Source organism: Salvia miltiorrhiza, chromosome 3, assembly GCF_028751815.1.
Source record: "Salvia miltiorrhiza cultivar Shanhuang (shh) chromosome 3, IMPLAD_Smil_shh, whole genome shotgun sequence".
NCBI classification, from domain to species: Eukaryota; Viridiplantae; Streptophyta; class Magnoliopsida; order Lamiales; family Lamiaceae; genus Salvia; species Salvia miltiorrhiza.
In genome coordinates this window covers 31114628-31120953 of record NC_080389.1, presented here as the reverse complement: position 1 = coordinate 31120953, position 6326 = coordinate 31114628, and the positions used below count along the sequence as shown (strand labels likewise).

Sequence of the window (6326 nt, the reverse complement as noted above, 5' to 3'; positions counted from 1 at the left end):
ATGAATGCAATTAAATCCATTGTATATCGTTTTTGTTGGAATTTAAAATAATTCGTTTTTCTTTGTGACTATGTTGTAAACCTATTAATACGTACTTTTGGTTTTAAGCTTATTATTCATGTAATCTTTCAGCTACCTATACCGCGATTTGAAGGATATATGGTGAAGGCAATGAAGACAATATTGAGCATATTGGTTGATGTACCACATTTTGAAGGAACGAATGAGTAACAAGTGTTAACTCATTTGAATCATTGTTGTGATAGAATTTATTTTGTAACAGATATGGTAGAATTGATTGGGTTGAACTTAAGTTGTTATGAACATTGAAATTTTAAGAAATGATTGTGTTGCAATGAATATGATTTGTTAAGTTTTTATTTAAATATTAAATTTTTGAAAAAGAAAAAAATCTATGAAAATAAGATTTAATTTATTTTAATATTGTAGAATAGGGCATGATATTTTTTGGACCTACAACACTAGTAAAAAACTATAGTGGTATATAAAAACAAAATTGATTTTTTTTCAATTTTGTTGGAATTGACAAAAGTTAGTGTGATATATAGAAAAGACCACATACATTCGACACCTATAACACTGGTAATAAACTAATGTTGTTTAACAAAACGACTTTGGACTTTAGGTGTTTAAAGACCACATGCAATGCCTGTCGTCATAAATATCTATGACAACAGGCAATGCCTGTGGTCTTTGAGCGCCTTTTTCCAAGCATCTACGACACTCCCACTTACAACAACAGACATTTTTGCTATATGACAACAGGCAATGTCCATTGTCTATTAGCTTTTTTGTAGTAGTGTTCTAAACTTAGCTCGAGGAAACGAGGTATTACACATAATAAATAAGGTATAGGTTTTTGTTAATAGTATCTGCAAATAGATTTCGTGGTTATATATAAATTTATAAAAAGTATAAGTTATGTTCAATAAATGTTAACATGCATATATGCTACTATAGTCTCATTTAATAAGCGTATAGATAGTTATTAAACAAAGTATAAATTTTTTATAATCATTTCTGGGAAAAAAATTGATGATTATAAATAAAATTATCAAGAGTACGTGTGAATAAATATATTGCTTATATATATAAATTTTAACAGTATAACTTATGTGGAATAAATGTAAACGTTCAAAAATAAAAAGTACAAGTTTCTGATAAAGTTATATACTATAATTTGGTAATTTATTATAAGAAATAATATAATTTATGTTGAAAATATGTAAACATTCCTAATAAATAATGTATAGGGTTTTTGTAATTACCTAAACACTGAATACTAAATCCTAAACCTTGAATACTAAACCCTAAGTAATGAATACTAAACCCGAACCCTTGAATGCTAAACCTTAATCTTTGAATACTAAATGCTAAATAATGAATATTAAACCCTAAACCTTGAATACTAAACCCTAACACTTGAATGCTAAACCCTAATGGAAATATTTACTTTTGTTAGCCTAATATATTACAAATTTATACTTATATTTCCTGTCATTCTATATTTTTTGTAATTACCTAAACACTGAATACTAAACCTTAAACATTGAATAGTAAACCCTAATCCTTGAATACTAAACCCTAACCCTTGAATGCTAAACCCTAACGGAAATACTTACTTTTCTTAAGTCTCATATATATACATTTGTTAGTAGAAATGTATACTTATGTTTCCTATAATTCTATATTTTTTGTAATTACCTAAACACTGAATATACTAAATCCTAAACCTTGAATACTAAACCCTAAGTAATGAATACTAAACCCGAACCCTTGAATGCTAAACCCTAACCCTTGAATGCTAAACCCTAACGAAAATATTTACTTTTGTTAAGCCTAATATATACATTTCTTCGTACAAAAGTATACTAATGTTTCTTTAAGTATTTCCTGTCATTCTATATTTCTTGTAATTACCTAAACACTGAAAACTAAACCCTAAACCTTGATACTAAACCCTAACACTTGAATGCTAAACCCTAATGGAAACATTTGCTTTTGTTAAGCCTAATATATACATTTCTTAGTACAAATTTATACTTATATTTCCTGTCATTCTATATTTTTTGTAATTACCTAAACACTGAATACTAAATCCTAAACATTGAATAGTAAACCCTAAACCTTGAATACTAAACCCTAACGGAAATACTTACTTTTGTTAAGCCTCATATATACATTTCTTAGTACAAATGTATACTTATGTTTCCTGTAATTCTATATTTTTTGTAATTACCTAAACACTGAATATTAAATCCTAAACCTTGAATACTAAACCCGAACCCTTGAATGCTAAACCCTAACGAAAATATTTACTTTTGTTAAGCCTAATATATACATTTCTTCGTACAAATGTATACTAATGTTTCTATAAGTATTTCCTGTCATTCTATATTTCTTGTAATTACCTAAACACTGAAAACTAAACCCTAAACATTGAATAGTAAACCCTAATCCTTGAATACTCACTACTAGAAAAATGGCCTATTACTACACTAAGTTCATGACACTTTAAAAAAGTTGTCATTATAGATACTCAATCAATACACTAATCTTTTATTACATTTATATCAAACTCTGGTATTACATCTCAAAATAAATGTCATGATGGGATTCATTTACTGACACTTAGATTAAATGTCATACAATACTATATCACTGTTGCAATTATGTTGTCTGTAAACATACTTTCGGATTCTAAGACTACTAGTCTATCTATTATTTTTATTTTATAAATAGAATAAAACAATTAAGAAAATAAAGAATTTAAATAATTTTTAAAAAAATAAAGAATTAAAATTGGAACACTTATTCAATACCTCGTCTCTCCCCTACTCGCTAACCCACCTCATCGCGTCATTGCCGCTGCTGCCGACAACCTCACCATTCATCAGCGATATACTCTCTCGCCCTGAACCCTCGTCGTGTCATTTCCTTTCCACTACCGCCAACAACCTCACCGTTCATCGATTGCCGGTGAGCCAATCGAATCCTTGCTCCGCTCCCTTTCTCGCTAACCTCTCTGTTCGTCTTATCTCCAGCGCTTTCACCGTCAACCTCTCGCCTCCCAGCAAAACCCTAACTAGATAATGTGTTTTTCCTTCAATTTCTCATATTATTTTCATTTTCGTATGAGCCATGATTCAAGGTATGCTTTTCCTTTTGCAATTTTAGTTTTCTCAGTGTTATCTCAAATAGATAAATATATTCATCGGAAGGATGATTGCTTCGTGAGAAACAATGGCGATTCCTAAAGTCAAGGAAATCGTTTCTACAACCCCTATTGTCATCTTCATGTCATGTCTTCTCTATATTTATGTGTGTTTTAGGCTAAGCTTTTATTGAATTGTTTCTGGTATATAATTTACATATGTGTGGTTAACAGAATGGCAAGCTCAAGGCGGCGAGGGGATGGCAGTGGTAGCGACAACGACAAAGATGGCCCTAAAGTTGTCAAAGCATCAAGTGAAAACAATGGGACTATAATTTTTTTCTTTATATATTTCAACTATAGTGGCATATGCTACATCATATGTTGGATTATGCTACATTATTGTTATTATATATTGATTTGCAGCAAGAAACTGGTATTCTTGAATAGGAAGTTCTAGTTTGGTCCAAAAATTTTCTTGCTTTTATGGTCGTGTTCATCATATATAATTGCATTATGGATTTTGTAGGTCTAAAATCTCTTGTGTTTTTATCCGAAATCTAATAGTTCTGAACAAAATTCGTCTAATTGACTGAAATTATATAGCAAATCCCTTATTTATCATTCTTGAAATCAGAATGCCTTCTCTCATTCTCTGTAGGTCCTCATTTATGATGTTGGCCAAGTTTGTTAGGAATCACACTTGTGAGTAGGCTTAATTAGTTAGTCCTCTTATGTTGTGAATGCAGCAAAAGATATATGTGAAAGGTGGTGAGAAGGAGCAAGCGATCGAATTCAAAGTATACAATCAGGGCATGTTGAAGACTGAGCTGTGCAACAAATGGCAACAGACTGGAGCTTGCCCTTATGGAGATAACTACTAATTTGCTTATGGCATTGCAGAGCTCCGGCCAGGCGTTCGCCACCCTCGTTTCGAGACCAAGGTCGGCCGCATGATCCTAATCGGCGTCCCTTGCCCTTATGGCCACCCCTGCTGCCACTACTCTCACCAAGGAGGAGCAGCTCATGAGGGCCCATCAATTCCAACTCTCTTCAACGTATGAGCTACCGCTAACATCTTGATTAACTACTCTTTATCTTAAGGAAACTGGAGATTGTGTTTTGCATGAAGAGTATGTTACTAAGTAGAAATGGGTTTCGATTATGTAAGTATATAAGCATCAAATGTGGTAGTAACAACAATCAGAGATGCTAGGCTTTGTTTGCATAGAATTTAGAATGGCTTAGGATCTGAAATAGAGAAGTGTGTGCTTACATCATTTTGTGACTTTGTTTTATGTTTAAATGTCATTATTTGTAATAATGCATTACCTCACTGATTATTTGTGTTGAAAACTGATTTCGGAGAATACATAAGTTTTAGATTCTTGACAATATTTAGAACATGTTAAGCAATAACAAAAAACTAATGTATATTCATGTATTTTGTGATTGGACTTTGTTCTTGGTTCACTTAACTTTCTCTCTAACTTGTTCCAGACATATATAAATGCATGAATCAACTTATCATCTTGATTATGTGCTCTAAGAGTTCAGCCAATGAATATTTGTATTTATATATGCTCTGCTCCAAGATCCTTTACAGCTTCTTAGCATGAGCATTTGGTCTTCCTTTTCATATGGAGTATTCTTGAATTTTGTATTTATTGCATGCCATTTTCCATTCTTTATAATTTCAGTTACCTGGCTCAGTAATAGTTGAGTAAACATATTGATAGTTATATTATTTAATATTCTCTATGATTAACAATCACTAAATTTAAGTATTTTCATTAAATAAATATGGTCAGATAGGTCCGCATGATTCATAACTTGCTTGTGAAACTTATGTTTCTAATTCCTTATCATAGTTTAGAATGATAATGGTTTTAATTGATTGAGATGGGAAATAATTCGTGAGCCATATAATTAACTACATCGTATATAAATTCGTACACGGTATTTCTGTTTTAAAAGCTCCATAATTTGCAGTTCCAAACAAATACGGTATAAATTTTAGTAAAGTTGCATAACAATGAAAACTTCTTAAATTCTGAAGATAATAAGTAAACTTTGATTTGTTCAACTTCCTTTATGAAATGCTTATAAATTTACATTTATAAGTAATTCTAACTGGTGGTATATATTGACGGTAGACTGATCAATTTATTCCATTTTTGCTTCTGACAACTATTTGGGTTAATTTTCATCATAGGAATTACAATTCTTTCTAGTCCATGTTGTTTGTTGTTTCTTTCTGGTCTGTATTGTTTGTTGTTCTTTCAGTCATCGCATTTACCGTGACTCTTTACTTAATGCATTTTTGTTGGATTTTACTTGTAGCCTAGACGGATTCAAAGCATTGCATAGATTGGTGATACAATGGAAGAGAGTATCCAGAATGGATGAAGATGTAGAATGTTTGGATCGATGTTCTCCTACAATTTTCCATCGATTGTTCAGCCAATGATATAAACCAGTTGTTTTATTGTTCTTTTGGATATGTTTTTCAACTTTAGAATTTCTTTCATACTGGTGCAGTTTTAGTAGAAAATGCATAACACTTTGTATTGTTTGGTACGTGTGTTTAATTTATATAAATGTGGCATAAACCATGACACGCTTTGGATCTCTTTATATTCAATTTGTATGTATTTTTTTTAATGAGTCGTTCATTATTTTTTGTTGGATGATTATTAATAGCTAATATGAATTCCTTACTTTTATGTTGAATAGTTAAAATGTAATTATATTAATTTAAAGGAAGAAAATGTAACTTTAAATATTTGAAGTATAAAAATATAATTTACAAATATTTAAAGGAGGAAAATATAAATACAAATTTTGTAGGTGGAAAGTGTAAATAATATATATTTATAGGAGAAAATCATAATTATATTTATTTATGGGGGCATTTTATAAATTTTCGTCCTTACAAATTTGTGTAGTCTTACAAAACATTTTAAGACACTTTTTAGTGACATTATACGTGATTTTTCATGACATTTTTAAGTGTAGTCATAAAGATTTTATTGTTACACTTAACCTATTATTACATTTCCTTATATGACACCTGCACCAAGTGTCATTATAGTTAAAGTGTCACAAAATCATATTTCTGATGACATTTTCAAGTGCCATAACATACCAT

General features: G+C 30.5%; 1 long non-coding RNA gene across 2 annotated transcripts; it reads left to right on the top strand.

The window, feature by feature from the left end:
- Window positions 1–2819: 2819 nt before the first annotated feature.
- Window positions 2820–5837, top strand: LOC131014106 (uncharacterized). 2 transcript variants are annotated; one of them, XR_009098051.1, is made up of 3 exons: window positions 2841–3172; window positions 3410–4233; window positions 5519–5837. It is a non-coding gene; the product is annotated as an uncharacterized LOC131014106 (long non-coding RNA). The 2 variants fall into 2 exon arrangements; XR_009098050.1 differs by lacking the exon at window positions 5519–5837 and having other exon boundaries at window positions 2820–3172; window positions 3410–4570.
- Window positions 5838–6326: the final 489 nt, after the last annotated feature.